Source organism: Neolamprologus multifasciatus, chromosome 8, assembly GCF_963576455.1.
Source record: "Neolamprologus multifasciatus chromosome 8, fNeoMul1.2, whole genome shotgun sequence".
NCBI classification, from domain to species: Eukaryota; Metazoa; Chordata; class Actinopteri; order Cichliformes; family Cichlidae; genus Neolamprologus; species Neolamprologus multifasciatus.
In genome coordinates this window covers 2,608,182-2,624,467 of record NC_140446.1, presented here as the reverse complement: position 1 = coordinate 2,624,467, position 16,286 = coordinate 2,608,182, and the positions used below count along the sequence as shown (strand labels likewise).

The window sequence follows — 16,286 nt, the reverse complement described above, 5'->3', positions numbered from 1 at the left end:
ACACAGCTAAGCGTTTTGCAATTTGGCATAATTGAAAAGTTTAAATTTCTTCAGTACAGCAGAAATGAGGCTTTCTTGTCTGAGGTCATTTTTGGAGGAAAACCCCCCCCCCCCAAAAAAACCAGGGGCTCACTGCGCTGTAAACAACAGTAGAGTAGTGCGTAATAAGGAGGCAAATAATACAGAAAATTGAGATTTTTGATGGGAAATTGTTCTTGAAAGTACACTGTAGCTGTGTCCCAAAACCTAGGCTGCATCCTTCGAAGGACCCGGCCTTTGCGCTCTACGTGGGCCGGGTCCTTCAAAGACTGAGAAGGCTGGAAGTGCGAGGCTGTGAAATGGGATGGTCTAGCCTTCAGAATTGCATCACCAGCTGTCTTGGTGGAGTTTAATAAACTCAGCCATCTGCTCCTCGCTTGCTAATATATAACAGGACATTGGAGTAAATCCTCTACCATTTCACACTTCTGTTTAATCAGTTTTTTGTTTCATGTTTACTCAGCTGTGTGAAAACTATGACTAAAACTATAACTTTAATCTCAGCCAAAGGGATTTACTCACGAACTTGACTGCATGCTGAAGTGGCAACCCCTAACCCTACACAAGTAAATTTAAGTGTTTGGAAAAATGTATTTCTAAAAGTACTTTTATTGCAGAGTGTTCATTCACTCATGAGCTGCTGTAACATGAATCAAATGGCTGAATAGCAACCTCAGCATTCAGTCAAGTTCTATAGAGTCTTGCTAATGACCTACTAATTGTATTCAGGTGTGTTGCAACAGGGACACATGGAAAAGTTTCACGACAGTCAGAAAAGATGTAGAGGAAAAAAACAAGAATGACTTCCACCTGTAAAAACATTCCAGCTTTGGAGGCGGTGCCGCTGTTTCCCCTCTAGTGCATCTATTGTTCATACAGCGCCAAATCACAACAACAGTCGCCTTCAGGACACTGGCCCTCGAGGACTGGAGTTCGAGACCCCTGATTTAGGCAGTATCATCAGAAGGAATAGCATACAGATGACGCCCAACTTTATCTATTCATGAAGCCAGATAACACACAGCAATTAATTAAACTGCAAGAATGTCTTAAAGACATAAAGACCTGGATGTCCGCTAACTTTCTGCTTCTTAATTCAGATCAAACTGAGGTCATTGTACTCGGCCCTGAAAATCTTAGAAATATCGTATCTAACCAGATTCTTACTCTGGACGGCATTACCTTGGCCCCCAGTAACACTGTGAGGAACCTTGGAGTCATTGTTCACCAGGACATGTCCTTCAATGCACATATTACACAAATATGTAGGACTGCTTTGTTCCATTTGTGCAATATCTCTAAAATTAGAAATATCCTGTGTTCGAGTGATACTGAAAAACTAGTTCATGGATTTATTACTTCTAGGCTGGACTACTGTAAATCATTATTATCAGGAAGTCCTAAAAACTCCCTGAAAAGCCTTCAGTTAATCCAAAGTACTGACAGGGACTAGAAAGAGAGAGCAGATTTCTCCTGTATTGGCTTCTCTTCATTGGCTCCCTGTTACATCCAGAATTCAAAATTCCGCTCCTCACATACAAGGTCTCAAATAATCAGGCCCCATCTTATTTTAATGACCTTATAGTACCATATCATCCTATTAGAGCACTTCACACTCACACTATTTAAAAGTATTTAAATGTAGAATGGGAGGCAGAGCCTTCAGTTTTCAGACCCCTCCTCTTTGGAACCAATATCCATCTCTATTTTTAAGATTAGTCTCCAAACTTCCTTTTTGATAAAGCATATATTTAGGGCTGGATCGTATGAACTGATGTAGATGCCTGTTATCTGTTCTAAAACTATAGTCGCAAAAGCACAGACTGTTCAATAATCAGTGCTTTAACTTACATAAGCTCTGTCTTTTCACACAGGCTGACCTTTGGATACATCAGACACTTTATTCACTGTAGTCTTTTTAATTTTACTTAGAAATGTAAAAATTATTTTTGTAGAGCAGCAGTTGAAATGTTATGAAGAGTACTACGGAGGCTCTATTCAAAATCTGTTAGCCTATTTGGCCACTCAAAACACATTTGAAAAAGAAAATAAATTTTTAGAATTTCAGCCTCAAAAAAGCCCTAAAATTTATTTGAACCCAAATCATTATTTTTTTCCTAAACCTAACTGATTCTGTAGCCAACAAACTTCCCCCTGTGGTTTACGGTTAGGAACTTGAACCTAGAAAACTGAAAATATGTGAATATAAAGTCAACTGAATCATGTTAGCACTGAAGGAAGCTGCAGGAAAGGTTTCTGGCAAAAAGATCGTACCCTTCTAACGGCACCTTTACCTGGTTACTTTGTGTGATAAATCATAAAATTTTAATTGCTGAAAGCATTTCTGTCATGCAACAATGACGAAAAGGTCCCAGTCTTTCTTCCATTTCCTTTTTAACACTAAAATATATTTGAAGTGCCATAAGTCCAAGAACCTGCAAGCAGCACACATGAATAAATTTTTTGAAATGTAGAAACCACAAAAAAGGAAGCACTGTCAGACCAGTTCTCCCCCAGTTTTATTGTTTAGTATTATATAATTTACAGATTTATAATAAATAACATAATTAGAAATACTGAAAAACCACCATTGCATTATATATGTTTTGTCGACATATATTAAAAAATATTCATTTAATTACATTATGATTACTGTCATGTAAACTTTTCACCACAATCAAATGGTTCATTCCCTGGCGTCTCATGTGTCTCCTCAGACTTCCCTCTCGCGTGAATCTTTCTCCACAAATGCTACAGTGGAAAGGTTTTTCTCCAGAGTGGACTCTCATGTGTGTCTTCAGATTTGTGCTTTGGTTAAATTTTTGTCCACAAATATCACAACCAAAAGGTTTCTCCCCTGTGTGGACTCTTTTGTGGATTTTCAGATTTCCTTCTCTGTTAAAAGTTTTGCCACACAAGTCACAACCAAATGGTCTTTCTCCTGTGTGAACGCTCATGTGAGTTTTGTAATGAATCCTCTGCGTAAATCTTTTACTACAAATGCTACATTTGAATGGTTTCTCTCCTGTGTGGACACTCTTATGTCTTTTCAGATCCCCAGGCTGTGAAAATCTTTTACTGCAAAGACCACAACCAAATGGTTTCTCCCCCGTGTGAATCCGCATATGCGTCTTGAGATTTGTGTTACGGTTAAATTTTTGTCCACAAACACCACAGCTAAATGGTTTATCTCCCGTGTGGACTCTCATATGTCTGTTAAGGTTGTATTGATGTCTAAATATTTTTTCACAAATGTTACAGCGGAATGGTTTCTCTCCTGTGTGGATTCTCATGTGGGTCTTTAGATGTGCGTTTTGATTAAATCTTTGTCCACAAGTATCACAGCCAAATGGTTTATCTTCTGTTTGGATTCCTTCTAAATCAGTTCGGTTCACTTTTAAGCATTTCTTATTAGCTAAACAGCATGAAGACCTTCTCCCTGAACTACTGATCACATGTTTCTGAAGAGACCGTTTACACTTTACACCTGAATCAAGAGCCCTGCTGTCCTTCCAACCACTGCTACTGACTTCAGTTTCTGGTCCAGAGTCTGTCAAAGGCTCCTGCCAATCATCATCATCATCATCAATACTGACTTCAGTTTCACAAGAGTCAGAAACTTTTCCATCAGTATTTTCTTTTAAATGACCAGACTGGTTTTTGTCAGGGTCTGGCTCTCCACAGTCCCCTCCATCAGTTTCTGACTTTATTTGTTTGTCTGAGCAGCTGCTTGGAGACTCGGAATCATTGTTGTCTTGATTAAGTTGCGAGCAGTAAGGTTTCTCTTCATCATCTTCACTCTTCACTCGAATTGCAGTGACTGGAAACCTGGTGATATCAGTTTCCTGCAGCCCATTAAAGTGCTCTCCCTCACGACAGGTGATGAGTTCCTTCTGTTCTGCCTTTATCTGGTAGAGGTCTGAGTCCTGCTGGTCCACAAAGGGGCTCAAGGGAAACTCCTCTTTAATCAGGAACATCTGGTGACCATCTGCAGGGAACCCAGAAACACAAATGTCCATAGACTGGAGTATTTAGCATGTGTGGGTTCTTTTATTTTCAATATTTACTGCATTCTCCCTGTCACTCATCTGGCTATTTGCCTGTCCTCCCCAACTGATCTGTACAGCTTGACATGGCTTCAGTTAAAAAAAAAGAAGTCTACTTTAAGCTAATGGAACAGCGTGTCAGTTCTGGGATGTTTGTGAAACACATCTGTTGGAACGAGAAGCATCATCCTGTCAGAGCCAGAATGTCATGCAGCTGCAGACAGTGTATTTTTGGAGTAAATCACCACTGCCAGAAAATCCCTAATCCTTTGGAAGAAAGCACAATTAGCTGTTATACACTATTGTGAAAATAATGCGTTTTGATAGCCCATACGAGTTATATGTTAATACGCTACAACAAATGCACATGAATGTGCTTCACTTACCTACTCTGTTCAAGACTTGTGTCGGCACCAGTTCTGAAGCAGCTGATTGTGTCACGAGTGCCATCAAACTACGACATCTTGGTTCATCTGGTCGAAGGCTCTTAACTCCTGTGTGGATGCTCCTGTGTCTTTTCAAAATTCCTGGTTGTGAAAATCTTTTATTGCAAATATCACAGCTGTATGGTTTCGCTCCTGTGTGAACTTTCATGTGTGTCTTTAGGTTTCTCTTACAGTTAAATCTTTTACCACAGACATCACAACCAACCAGTCTCTCCCCAGTGTGAACCCTCATATGTCTCTTAAAATGCATCTTCTGTGTAATTTTTTTGCCACACATACTACAGTTAAAGGGTTTCTCTCCTGTGTGGACAATCTTGTGTCTTTTCAGGTCCCACCGTTGTGAAAATGTTTTATTACAAACAGCACAACTAAATGGTTTCTTTCCCGTGTGGATTTTCAAATGTCTATAGAGATTATACTGATGTCTAAATGTTTTTTCACAAACGTTACAACTAAATGGTTTCTCGCCTGTGTGAACTCTAACGTGTGTTGTAAGATTTGCTTCTCTCTTAAATTTTTGTCCACAGACATCACAATCAAACAGTTTCTCTTCTTTGTGGCCCGCCATCTGTGAATGTGGATTTTGCTTCATTTTAAAACATTTTTTATTTGTCCTTTTTCCCAAATGACTTGTCACATGTCTCTGAAGGGTTTGCCTATAAAAGAAATGTTTACCACAGTCAGAGCAGTTGAAGGATGTGTTGGCACTGTTAAATTCCAGATCTTCATTTTTGCCTGACTCAAGTGTCCTGCTCTTCTTTCTACCATCATCACTGTCTTCAGTTTCAGGTTTCTGCAATTTATCACCAAAGCTGACTTCCATCTCAAGAGAATCAGGACTCGGTTGTGGGTTTGGGTCAGTGGCTGATCCTGGTCCTCCACAGTCCTCTCCATCAGTTTCTGCTTTCATTTGTTTATTTGAGCAGCTGGTCAAAGGCCTTTGATGAAGCTGCAAGGAGTCAGGTTTCTCATCATCATCTTTACTCTTCACAGGACTAATTGGAAACCTGGTGATATCAGCCTCAACCACGCCATCAAACTGTTCTCCCTCATGTACCTCATTTTTGTGATGAAGGTCTGTGTCCTGCTGGTCCAGACTGGGACTCCAGCGAACCTCTTCTTTAACTGGCAACAGCTGCTGAAGATCTGAAAATTTTCCATTCATAGCAGACGATGGTGTGGCACTTCTCTCATAGCTGAATAAAGAAAAACAACAGGATATGTCTTAAATAACACAGTCACATACCATTTATTTTCATTATGATTTATACTAAAAGGAACAGTGAGATGAGATGAGGAGATAGCCTTTATTTGTCAGTTGCAGGTCTTTTGCCCACAACTGAGATGACAGACCTTGCCGATCGTACATACAATACACAAACATCACAATGGGGAGACAGGTCAGGCTCATGTGTGCAAAAAACAAGAATAAATAACAATCACGGACAGATAAAAAGACACACACTGTGAATGTACAGCATCAGTTTTGTGTCTGATATGAAGGAAAGTCCACACATATAGAGATCTGTGCTTTGTCACTTCAGGACTGTGTCAGTAAAATAAAACATGAAACATCTTTTGGGGAAATTGCATTTTTTTTTTTTTTTTTTTTGCATGACTCTGAATGTGTTTTTGGAAAAGCTTTTTTTTTTTTTTAAAGGAGAAGAAAATAGAAAATAAGTTATATTAGTGCAGTGGTTCCCAAACTTTTTTTGCTAGGCCCCCCTTTGTTTTACAAGAAAAATGTTCGCCCCCCCCGCCCCCCCAGTGCACCCGCGCACGCTCAAACACATCCTCCAACCACACACACCCATATTTTGCTCCATTGTAGTTTATTTCACACCTCAAACATTTAGTAAACAATTAAGCAAATACAAGTAATCTGCAATAAATTACAGGTAGTAAGAAAATAAACTACTAACTCCACGTAAACAATCGAATCACCGAAAACGGAGATTTTTTAAAACTCCCTTTTTGCATTTATGTGTGGAGGAGGAATACAGAGTTCATCACACAACATCAAAGGTATGTGCCTTTTTTCACGTCACGCTGTGCGCCACGCCGCGGAGGACCTGCTTTGCTTTTAGTTATGAACAAGAACCCAAAATACTTAAACCCTACTTTCCTGCTAAATGAAATTATACTGCTTTTGGACTCCCGACATGTTTGTCTATAAACCTCCTGAGCTGAAAACTGGCCCCAATCAGTCCTTCATATGAAAGTTATTGTCGCAGCTGATGCTGAACAGGCTGAGCACAAAATCTTCAAAATTAAAAACTGGCTCCAATCTGCCCTTTATACCAGAGTCACTTCACCTCACACTGATACACATACCCGAGAAAAGCAGCATGACGCATTTACACCTGTTACACCCCAAGTCTGAGTTTAAACTTTTGGAGCATCGTACGTACAATCTGCATCCCAACGGGGTTAAGATATTTCCCCCATAGGTAGCAGAGGTTACCTGTCCAGCAGAAAACACGCAAGTTCAGCGTCAGTCTGGAAACATTTGTCCCTCTTCAGTGCTTTCCACCTGGGGAAGGCGGCACCGATGTTCACCCTGCCTTCCTGCGGCAGCCCCTCCACATTTACTTCCGCATCTTCGTGTTTTGGCTTCATTGGCGGCTCAGATTCGCGCTCCAGTGAGTTTATTAAACGCTGAGATCCTCCATTTGTCAGCTTGTGGCTCCTCAAAATTCACAGAACACAACACGGTTCGCAAAAAACATAGCGAGGGATGGGCATCGTCTCCATAACGTCTCCATAAGCTACATGCCAGTGAGTCCGATCTTTGTTTTGTTCCCCCTTGCAACTCAGTACAAGAAAACGAAGGTTCCTACACTGGTTTCTCAACTCATTCAAGCCTCCTTTTTTCTCTCTAAACTTTAACTTAAGTAAAAGCCGCAATCTTACTGAAATAGATTAAGAGTACTAAAGATTTAGACAAATATAATTAAAGTACGTGAAGCAATCATACTCATTATACAGAATAATAAACATTATAATAAGATAAGATAAGATAAGATAAGATAAGATAAGATAAGATAAGATAAGAGAAGATAACATAACATAAGATAACATAAGATAACATAAGATTGAGCCAGAGGCAGGGTACACCTTTGACGGATCACCAGTCTGTCGCAGGGCTAACACAGAGAGATTCACATTCACAGTCACCACAACCACAGCTGTGGTTCTGAGTAGGCGACCATATGCCATATGGCTGAGAGCGGCTGGCCCAGGTTCAGGTCTGTTCTGCAGCCCTTTGCTATGTGTCTTCACTATTACTATCCAATAGAGCAAAAGTAAAAATTTTCAGTGTTTCTATACAATCTCTCATTGTTGAATCATTTTGGAGATAGTCTAATTAAGTGGAGAAATATTAGTGAAGGGTAAGAAAGTAGTTGATAAGTTGATAAGAATACAATTTTTATTACGAACATACATACTGACAAAAAATACTGACAAAAAGCAAGTTCAAAATCACTGATAAAAGATAGTTATTAGCAAGCAAAAAAACCCAAACATATTTAACCCTAAAGGGGATAGCTACTTAATACCGAAAGCATTACTTTAAAATAACAAAAAGAACACACAGGGACTGTAGACACACAAGCAGGCTGTGATGTGTCATTAAGGATATAAAACTGCTTACAAACTGGACGTTTGTAAATTCTTCAAGCAGCTTCATGCATCTGTTAAACTGACCTTCTCGCTGTGAGGCAGGAAATACGACCCAAACGCAGGAGTCATACATGGGGAGGAATGAAACTCAAAACGGCAGCTTTATTGAAGGAGCATACAAACGCAGCAAACGCCATTTACGTAGTGTAGTGGTTATCAAGTTCGCCTTACACGCGAAAGGTCCCCTGTCCGAAACCGGGCGGAAACATGCTTCTTTCCTTATGCGTCCTGATATAAAAGTGTCTGACTGCAGGCATTGCTTGAACTTGTGGGCTTCTACTGCTGTTTGGGACACAGACGAGAGAAAGTACTCAAATCTGGTACAGATCTCTGACATCTGTAACCTTTGGATGCTCGTCTTGCTAAAGAGTTGTCTATGGCTCAAATTTCTGCAAACTCCACCGTCTTCACACAAATCAACACATCTCCAGTCGCTATATTTCCTGAAGATGGAGGCACAGACGAAGCTCTTGGAAATGAGTGGCTCTAGGTGGCCTGCACAGGACTTGGGCCTATTTTCAGCCAATGCACAAGGCAATGAAACAAATGGGCGCTTTAGGCAACAGTTCTGCTGCCAGAGGTTCTGGGGTTTCCTAGGGCAGCATATGTTGAGCTGTGCTTGCTTTAGTGAACTCCTAAATGTCCAAAGTTTAAGTGAGCCTAACATCGAGACTACAGTTCAGACTCCTTGCTAGAGTGCGTCTGTCTCTTCTCCATGGCTCCTTTTACTTCAAGGCCATGATAGCAACATGCCACCAGATTTGTCAGATTGCGAGATTACTCAGTGAGACACATTGGAAAGCCAAACAAGCTGTCTTTCGGGGTTTCCGTAGTGTAGTGGTTATCATGTTCGCCTCACATGCGAAAGGTCCCTGGTCCGAAACCGGGCGGAAACATGGGTCTTTTCCTTCTTTGGTCAAAAGGGAATTGATGTTCACTCTTTAGACAACTCTGCTTGTCCAGCATTTTCTCTGTTTTATTTGCATCCCTATTGAGAATTAAGTCTCTTGGTTTTGTCTTCTGTAGGTTGTGTGCTAGCCAAACAGAGGACATCAAAGAGCTTGTCAAAAAGAAGATCGGAGCCTTCGGAGGTGGCAACAGGATTAGAAGTGAGAAGAGTGCAAGAGGAAAAGTTGACTTGAGTCAAGGTGGCTAATGAACAATACAGCAGGAAGCTGAAGTGGAAAGTGCAGCAGAAGAGCATGAGCGAGGTTTGGTGCAGCATGAAGACCATGTGCAGATGAGATCAACCAACACAAGAGGAGTGGAATTGACTGGGCCACTAACTTGCTCTTTAACTGACTAGACTCTTATTCCAGCGTGTGCTAATGCTAATGTACCTGTGGAGCAAAGTGCTAGAAAGCCAAATGAGGTTCCACTGAGACTTGAACTCAGATCGCTGGATTCAGAGTCCAGAGTGCTAACCATTACACCATGGAACCCTGCCTGAAGCGCAGAAAAGCTCTGTGTCAAACTGGCATAAAAGTGTAGTTCCTGGTAAACTGATGGGGATTTCTACAAGGCCAGCCAAATTTTACCTGTCATACCTGCTGATAATCGCAGCTTGACGTGACCTTGGCAGCACTTCAGAGGTCCTCGTTAGTATAGTGGACAGTATCTCCGCCTGTCACGCGGAAGACCGGGGTTCGATTCCCCGACGGGGAGTGAGCAGTTTCCTTCTCTGCTCTGCCTTTTACCTGCAATGACCACGCACACCTTAATCGTACACCAGATCCTAGTCAATCTAATAATCTAGTCCTATAATGGGCTTGAAGAAACATGAATTCCACCTGTGCGCTCACAAGTCAAAAAGGTCTTCTCAGAAAGAGCTCCCATCAGAAGAGATGCTAGTCTAAGAGAACTATGCTTGTCCAGCGTTTTCTCTGTTTTACGTGCATCCCTACTAACAAATAAGTTTCTTGGTTTTGTCTTCTGTAGATTGTGTGCTAGCCAAACAAAGGACATCAAAGAGCTTGTCAACCAGAAGATCAGCTCCCATGACAAGAGATGCTATCTTGAGATCACAATTTGCATTGTCAATACAGCCATAAGTGGGGGAGTGCTTCAAAAATGACACAAATGGGAGTTCCCTCCTTCTCAATAGTCCTACATGATCTGTCATAAAAGTCCACAAATGTAAGAAAGCATTGAAATGCTCCTTTAATTACTACAGTTTGCGCAAGCTCCGTTTCCGTAGTGTAGTGGTTATCACGTTCGCCTAACACGCGAAAGGTCCCCGGTCCGAAACCGGGCGGAAACATGCTTCTTTCCTTATGCGTCCTGATATAAAAGTTTCTGACTGCAGGCACTGCTTGAACTTGTGGGCTTCTACTGCTGTTTGGGACACAGACGAGAGAAAGTACTCAAATCTGGTACAGATCTCTGACATCTGTAACCTTTGGATGCTCGTCTTGCTAAAGAGTTGTCTATGGCTCAAATTTCTGCAAACTCCACAGACTTCACACAAATCAACACATCTCCAGTCGCTATTTTCCTGAAGATGGAGGCACAGACTAAGCTCTTGGAAATGAGTGGCTCTAGGTGGCCTGCACAGGACTTGGGCCTATTTTCAGCCAATGCACAAGGCAATGAAACAAATGGGCGCTTTAGGCAACAGTTCTGCTGCCAGAGGTTCTGGGGTTTCCTAGGGCAGCATATGTTGAGCTGTGCTTGCTTTAGTGAACTCCTAAATGTCCAAAGTTTAAGTGAGCCTAACATCGAGACTACAGTTCAGAGTCCTTGCTAGAGTGCGTCTGTCTCTTCTCCATGGCTCCTTTTACTTCAAGGCCATGATAGGAACATGCCACCAGATTTGTCAGATTGCGAGATTACTCAGTGAGACACATTGGAAAGCCAAACAAGCTGTCTTTTGGGGTTTCCGTAGTGTAGTGGTTATCACGTTCGCCTCACACGCGAAAGGTCCCCGGTCCGAAACCGGGCGGAAACATGGGTCTTTTCCTTCTTTGGTCAAAAGGGAATTGATGTTCACTCTTTAGACAACTCTGCTTGTCCAGCATTTTCTCTGTTTTATTTGCATCCCTATTGAGAATTAAGTCTCTTGGTTTTGTCTTCTGTAGGTTGTGTGCTAGCCAAACAGAGGACATCAAAGAGCTTGTCAACAAGAAGATCGGGGCCTTCGGAGGTGGCAACAGGATTAGAAGTGAGAAGAGTGCAAGAGGAAAAGTTGACTTGAGTCAAGGTGGCTAATGAACAATACAGCAGGAAGCTGAAGTGAAAAGTGCAGCAGAAGAGCATGAGCGAGGTTTGGTGCAGCATGAAGACCATGTGCAGATGAGATCAACCAACACAAGAGGAGTGGAATTGACTGGGCCACTCACTTGCTCTTTAACTGACTAGACTCTTATTCCAGTGTGTGCTAATGTACCTGTGGAGCAAAGTGCTAGAAAGCCAAATGAGGTTCCACTGAGACTTGAACTCAGATCGCTGGATTCAGAGTCCAGAGTGCTAACCATTACACCATGGAACCCTGCCTGAAGCGCAGAAAAGCTCTGTGACAAACTGGCATAAAAGTGTAGTTCCTGGTAAACTGATGGGGATTTCTACAAGGCCAGCCAAGTTGTACCTCTCATACCTGCTGCGAATCGCAGCTTGACGTGACCTTGGCAGCACTTCAGAGGTCCTCGTTAGTATAGTGGACAGTATCTCCGCCTGTCACGCGGAAGACCGGGGTTCGATTCCCCGACGGGGAGTGAGCAGTTTCCTTTTCTGCTCTGCCTTTTACCTGCAATGACCACGCACACCTTAATCGCACACCAGATCCTAGTCAATCTAATAATCTAGTCCTATAATGGGCTTGAAGAAACATGAATTCCACCTGTGCGCTCACAAGTCAAAAAGGTCTTCTCAGAAACAGCTCCCATCAGAAGAGATGCTAGTCTAAGAGAACTATGCTTGTCCAGCGTTTTCTCTGTTTTACGTGCGTCCCTACTAACAAATAAGTTTCTTGGTTTTGTCTTCTGTAGATTGTGTGCTAGCCAAACAAAGGACATCAAAGAGCTTGTCAACCAGAAGATCAGCTCCCATGACAAGAGATGCTATCTTGAGATCACAATTTGCATTGTCAATACAGCCATAAGTGGGGGAGTGCTTCAAAAATGACACAAATGGGAGTTCCCTCCTTCTCAATAGTCCTACATGATCTGTCATAAAAGTCCACAAATGTAAGAAAGCATTGAAATGCTCCTTTAATTACTACAGTTTGCACAAGCTCAGTTTCCGTAGTGTAGTGGTTATCACGTTCGCCTTACACGCGAAAGGTCCCCGGTCCGAAACCGGGCGGAAACATGCTTCTTTTCTTATGCGTCCTGATATGAAAGTTTCTGACTGCAGGCACTGCTTGAACTTGTGGGCTTCTACTGCTGTTTGGGACACAGACGAGAGAAAGTACTCAAATCTGGTACAGGTCTCTGACATCTGTAACCTTTGGATGCTCGTCTTGCTAAAGAGTTGTCTATGGCTCAAATTTCTGCAAACTCCACAGACTTCACACAAATCAACACATCTCCAGTCGCTATATTTCCTGAAGATGGAGGCACAGACTACGCTCTTGGAAATGAGTGGCTCTAGGTGGCCTGCACAGGACTTGGGCCTATTTTCAGCCAATGCACAAGGCAATGAAACAAATGGGCGCTTTAGGCAACAGTTCTGCTGCCAGAGGTTCTGGGGTTTCCTAGGGCATCATATGTTGAGCTGTGCTTGCTTTAGTGAACTCCTAAATGTCCAAAGTTTAAGTGAGCCTAACATCGAGACTACAGTTCAGACTCCTTGCTAGAGTGCGTCTGTCTCTTCTCCATGGCTCCTTTTACTTCAAGGCCATGACAGGAACATGCCACCAGATTTGTCAGATTGCGAGATTACTCAGTGAGACACATTGGAAAGCCAAACAAGCTGTCTTTTGGGGTTTCCGTAGTGTAGTGGTTATCACGTTCGCCTCACACGCGAAAGGTCCCCGGTCCGAAACCGGGCGGAAACATGTGTCTTTTCCTTCTTTGGTCAAAAGGGAATTGATGTTCACTCTTTAGACAACTCTGCTTGTCCAGCATTTTCTCTGTTTTATTTGCATCCCTATTGAGAATTAAGTCTCTTGGTTTTGTCTTCTGTAGGTTGTGTGCTAGCCAAACAGAGGACATCAAAGAGCTTGTCAACAAGAAGATCGGGGCCTTCGGAGGTGGCAACAGGATTAGAAGTGAGAAGAGTGCAAGAGAAAAAGTTGACTTGAGTCAAGGTGGCTAATGAACAACACAGCAGGAAGCTGAAGTGGAAAGTGCAGCAGAAGAGCATGAGCGAGGTTTGGTGCAGCATGAAGACCATGTGCAGATGAGATCAACCAACACAAGAGGAGTGGAATTGACTGGGCCACTAACTTGCTCTTTAACTGACTAGACTCTTATTCCAGTGTGTGCTAATGCTAATGTACCTGTGGAGCAAAGTGCTAGAAAGCCAAATGAGGTTCCACTGAGACTTGAACTCAGATCGCTGGATTCAGAGTCCAGAGTGCTAACCATTACACCATGGAACCCTGCCTGAAGCGCTGAAAAGCTCTGTGTCAAACTGGCATAAAAGTGTAGTTCCTGGTAAACTGATGGGGATTTCTACAAGGCCAGCCAAGTTGTACCTCTCATACCTGCTGCGAATCGCAGCTTGACGTGACCTTGGCAGCACTTCAGAGGTCCTCGTTAGTATAGTGGACAGTATCTCCGCCTGTCACGCGGAAGACCGGGGTTCGATTCCCCGACGGGGAGTGAGCAGTTTCCTTCTCTGCTCTGCCTTTTACCTGCAATGACCACGCACACCTTAATCGCACAACAGATCTTAGTCAATCTAATAATCTAGTCCTATAATGGGCTTGAAGAAACATGAATTCCACCTGTGCGCTCACAAGTCAAAAAGGTCTTCTCAGAAACAGCTCCCATCAGAAGAGATGCTAGTCTAAGAGAACTATGCTTGTCCAGCGTTTTCTCTGTTTTACGTGCGTCCCTACTAACAAATAAGTTTCTTGGTTTTGTCTTCTGTAGATTGTGTGCTAGCCAAACAAAGGACATCAAAGAGCTTGTCAACCAGAAGATCAGCTCCCATGACAAGAGATGCTATCTTGAGATCACAATTTGCATTGTCAATACAGCCATAAGTGGGGGAGTGCTTCAAAAATGACACAAATGGGAGTTCCCTCCTTCTCAATAGTCCTACATGATCTGTCATAAAAGTCCACAAATGTAAGAAAGCATTGAAATGCTCCTTTAATTACTACAGGGTACGCAAGCTCCGTTTCTGTAGTGTAGTGGTTATCACGTTTGCCTAACACGCGAAAGGTCCCTGGTCCGAAACCATGCTTCTTTGCTTATGCGTCCTGATATGAAAGTTTCTGACTGCAGGCACTGCTTGAACTTGTGGGCTTCTACTGCTGTTTGGGACACAGACGAGAGAAAGTACTCAAATCTGGTACAGGTCTCTGACATCTGTAACCTTTGGATGCTCGTCTTGCTAAAGAGTTGTCTATGGCTCAAATTTCTGCAAACTCCACAGACTTCACACAAATCAACACATCTCCAGTCGCTATATTTCCTGAAGATGGAGGCACAGACTAAGCTCTTGGAAATGAGTGGCTCTAGGTGGCCTGCACAGGACTTGGGCCTATTTTCAGCCAATGCACAAGGCAATGAAACAAATGGGCGCTTTAGGCAACAGTTCTGCTGCCAGAGGTTCTGGTGTTTCCTAGGGCAGCATATGTTGAGCTGTGCTTGCTTTAGTGAACTCCTAAATGTCCAAAGTTTAAGTGAGCCTAACATCGAGACTACAGTTCAGAGTCCTTGCTAGAGTGCGTCTGTCTCTTCTCCATTGCTCCTTTTACTTCAAGGCCATGATAGGAACATGGCACCAGATTTGTCAGATTGCGAGATTACTCAGTGAGACACATTGGAAAGCCAAACAAGCTGTCTTTCGGGGTTTCCGTAGTGTAGTGGTTATCACGTTCGCCTCACACGCGAAAGGTCCCCGGTCCGAAATCAGGCGGAAACATGGGTCTTTTCCTTCTTTGGTCAAAAGGGAATTGATGTTCACTCTTTAGACAACTCTGCTTGTCCAGCATTTTCTCTCTTTTATTTGCATCCCTATTGAGAATTAAGTCTCTTGGTTTTGTCTTCTGTAGGTTGTGTGCTAGCCAAACAGAGGACATCAAAGAGCTTGTCAACAAGAAGATCGGGGCCTTCGGAGGTGGCAACAGGATTAGAAGTGAGAAGAGTGCAAGAGGAAAAGTTGACTTGAGTCAAGGTGGCTAATGAACAATACAGCAGGAAGCTGAAGTGGAAAGTGCAGCAGAAGAGCATGAGCGAGGTTTGGTGCAGCATGAAGACCATGTGCAGATGAGATCAACCAACACAAGAGGAGTGGAATTGACTGGGCCACTAACTTGCTCTTTAACTGACTAGACTCTTATTCCAGCGTGTGCTAATGCTAATGTACCTGTGGAGCAAAGTGCTAGAAAGCCAAATGAGGTTCCACTGAGACTTGAACTCAGATCTCTGGATTCAGAGTCCAGAGTGCTAACCATTACACCATGGAACCCTGCCTGAAGCGCTGAAAAGCTCTGTGTCAAACTGGCATAAAAGTGTAGTTCCTGGTAAACTGATGGGGATTTCTACAAGGCCAGCCAAATTTTACCTGTCATACCTGCTGCGAATCGCAGCTTGACGTGACCTTGGCAGCACTTCAGAGGTCCTCGTTAGTATAGTGGACAGTATCTCCGCCTGTCACGCGGAAGACCGGGGTTCGATTCCCCGACGGGGAGTGAGCAGTTTCCTTCTCTGCTCTGCCTTTTACCTGCAATGACAACGTACACCTTAATCGCACACCAGATTCTAGTCAATCTAATAATGTAGTCCTATAATGGGCTTGAAGAAACATGAATTCCACCTGTGCGCTCACAAGTCAAAAAGGTCTTCTCAGAAAGAGCTCCCATCAGAAGAGATACTAGTCTAAGAGAACTATGCTTGTCCAGCGTTTTCTCTGTTTTACGTGCGTCCCTACTAACAAATAAGTTTCTTGGTTTTGTCTT

At 42.8% G+C, this 16,286-nt stretch overlaps 14 non-coding genes and 1 pseudogene across 15 annotated transcripts; 10 read left to right on the top strand and 5 right to left on the bottom strand.

Annotated features, from left to right (window-relative positions):
- Positions 1–2,194: 2,194 nt before the first annotated feature.
- Positions 2,195–7,351, bottom strand: LOC146512173 (uncharacterized; annotated as a pseudogene). Its single transcript, XR_014875722.1, has 3 exons — positions 6,996–7,351; positions 4,472–5,727; positions 2,195–4,027 (listed from the first exon to the last, which is right to left on the bottom strand). The product of XR_014875722.1 is annotated as an uncharacterized LOC146512173 (transcript).
- A 1,687-nt stretch (positions 7,352–9,038) lies between these two features.
- On the top strand, positions 9,039–9,111 carry trnav-cac (transfer RNA valine (anticodon CAC)). Its single transcript has one exon. It is a non-coding gene; the product is annotated as a tRNA-Val (tRNA).
- A 474-nt stretch (positions 9,112–9,585) lies between these two features.
- Positions 9,586–9,657, bottom strand: trnaq-cug (transfer RNA glutamine (anticodon CUG)). The gene has a single exon. It is a non-coding gene; the product is annotated as a tRNA-Gln (tRNA).
- Positions 9,658–9,808: 151 nt separating this feature from the next.
- trnad-guc (transfer RNA aspartic acid (anticodon GUC)) lies at positions 9,809–9,880 on the top strand. Its single transcript has one exon. It is a non-coding gene; the product is annotated as a tRNA-Asp (tRNA).
- Positions 9,881–10,402: 522 nt separating this feature from the next.
- Positions 10,403–10,475, top strand: trnav-aac (transfer RNA valine (anticodon AAC)). The gene has a single exon. It is a non-coding gene; the product is annotated as a tRNA-Val (tRNA).
- Positions 10,476–11,089: 614 nt separating this feature from the next.
- trnav-cac (transfer RNA valine (anticodon CAC)) lies at positions 11,090–11,162 on the top strand. Its single transcript has one exon. It is a non-coding gene; the product is annotated as a tRNA-Val (tRNA).
- Positions 11,163–11,630: 468 nt separating this feature from the next.
- On the bottom strand, positions 11,631–11,702 carry trnaq-cug (transfer RNA glutamine (anticodon CUG)). The gene has a single exon. It is a non-coding gene; the product is annotated as a tRNA-Gln (tRNA).
- Positions 11,703–11,853: 151 nt separating this feature from the next.
- trnad-guc (transfer RNA aspartic acid (anticodon GUC)) lies at positions 11,854–11,925 on the top strand. Its single transcript has one exon. It is a non-coding gene; the product is annotated as a tRNA-Asp (tRNA).
- Positions 11,926–12,447: 522 nt separating this feature from the next.
- On the top strand, positions 12,448–12,520 carry trnav-uac (transfer RNA valine (anticodon UAC)). The gene has a single exon. It is a non-coding gene; the product is annotated as a tRNA-Val (tRNA).
- Positions 12,521–13,135: 615 nt separating this feature from the next.
- On the top strand, positions 13,136–13,208 carry trnav-cac (transfer RNA valine (anticodon CAC)). Its single transcript has one exon. It is a non-coding gene; the product is annotated as a tRNA-Val (tRNA).
- A 474-nt stretch (positions 13,209–13,682) lies between these two features.
- Positions 13,683–13,754, bottom strand: trnaq-cug (transfer RNA glutamine (anticodon CUG)). Its single transcript has one exon. It is a non-coding gene; the product is annotated as a tRNA-Gln (tRNA).
- Positions 13,755–13,905: 151 nt separating this feature from the next.
- trnad-guc (transfer RNA aspartic acid (anticodon GUC)) lies at positions 13,906–13,977 on the top strand. Its single transcript has one exon. It is a non-coding gene; the product is annotated as a tRNA-Asp (tRNA).
- Positions 13,978–15,177: 1,200 nt separating this feature from the next.
- On the top strand, positions 15,178–15,250 carry trnav-cac (transfer RNA valine (anticodon CAC)). Its single transcript has one exon. It is a non-coding gene; the product is annotated as a tRNA-Val (tRNA).
- Positions 15,251–15,724: 474 nt separating this feature from the next.
- Positions 15,725–15,796, bottom strand: trnaq-cug (transfer RNA glutamine (anticodon CUG)). The gene has a single exon. It is a non-coding gene; the product is annotated as a tRNA-Gln (tRNA).
- Positions 15,797–15,947: 151 nt separating this feature from the next.
- On the top strand, positions 15,948–16,019 carry trnad-guc (transfer RNA aspartic acid (anticodon GUC)). Its single transcript has one exon. It is a non-coding gene; the product is annotated as a tRNA-Asp (tRNA).
- The last annotated feature ends 267 nt before the right edge of the window (positions 16,020–16,286 follow it).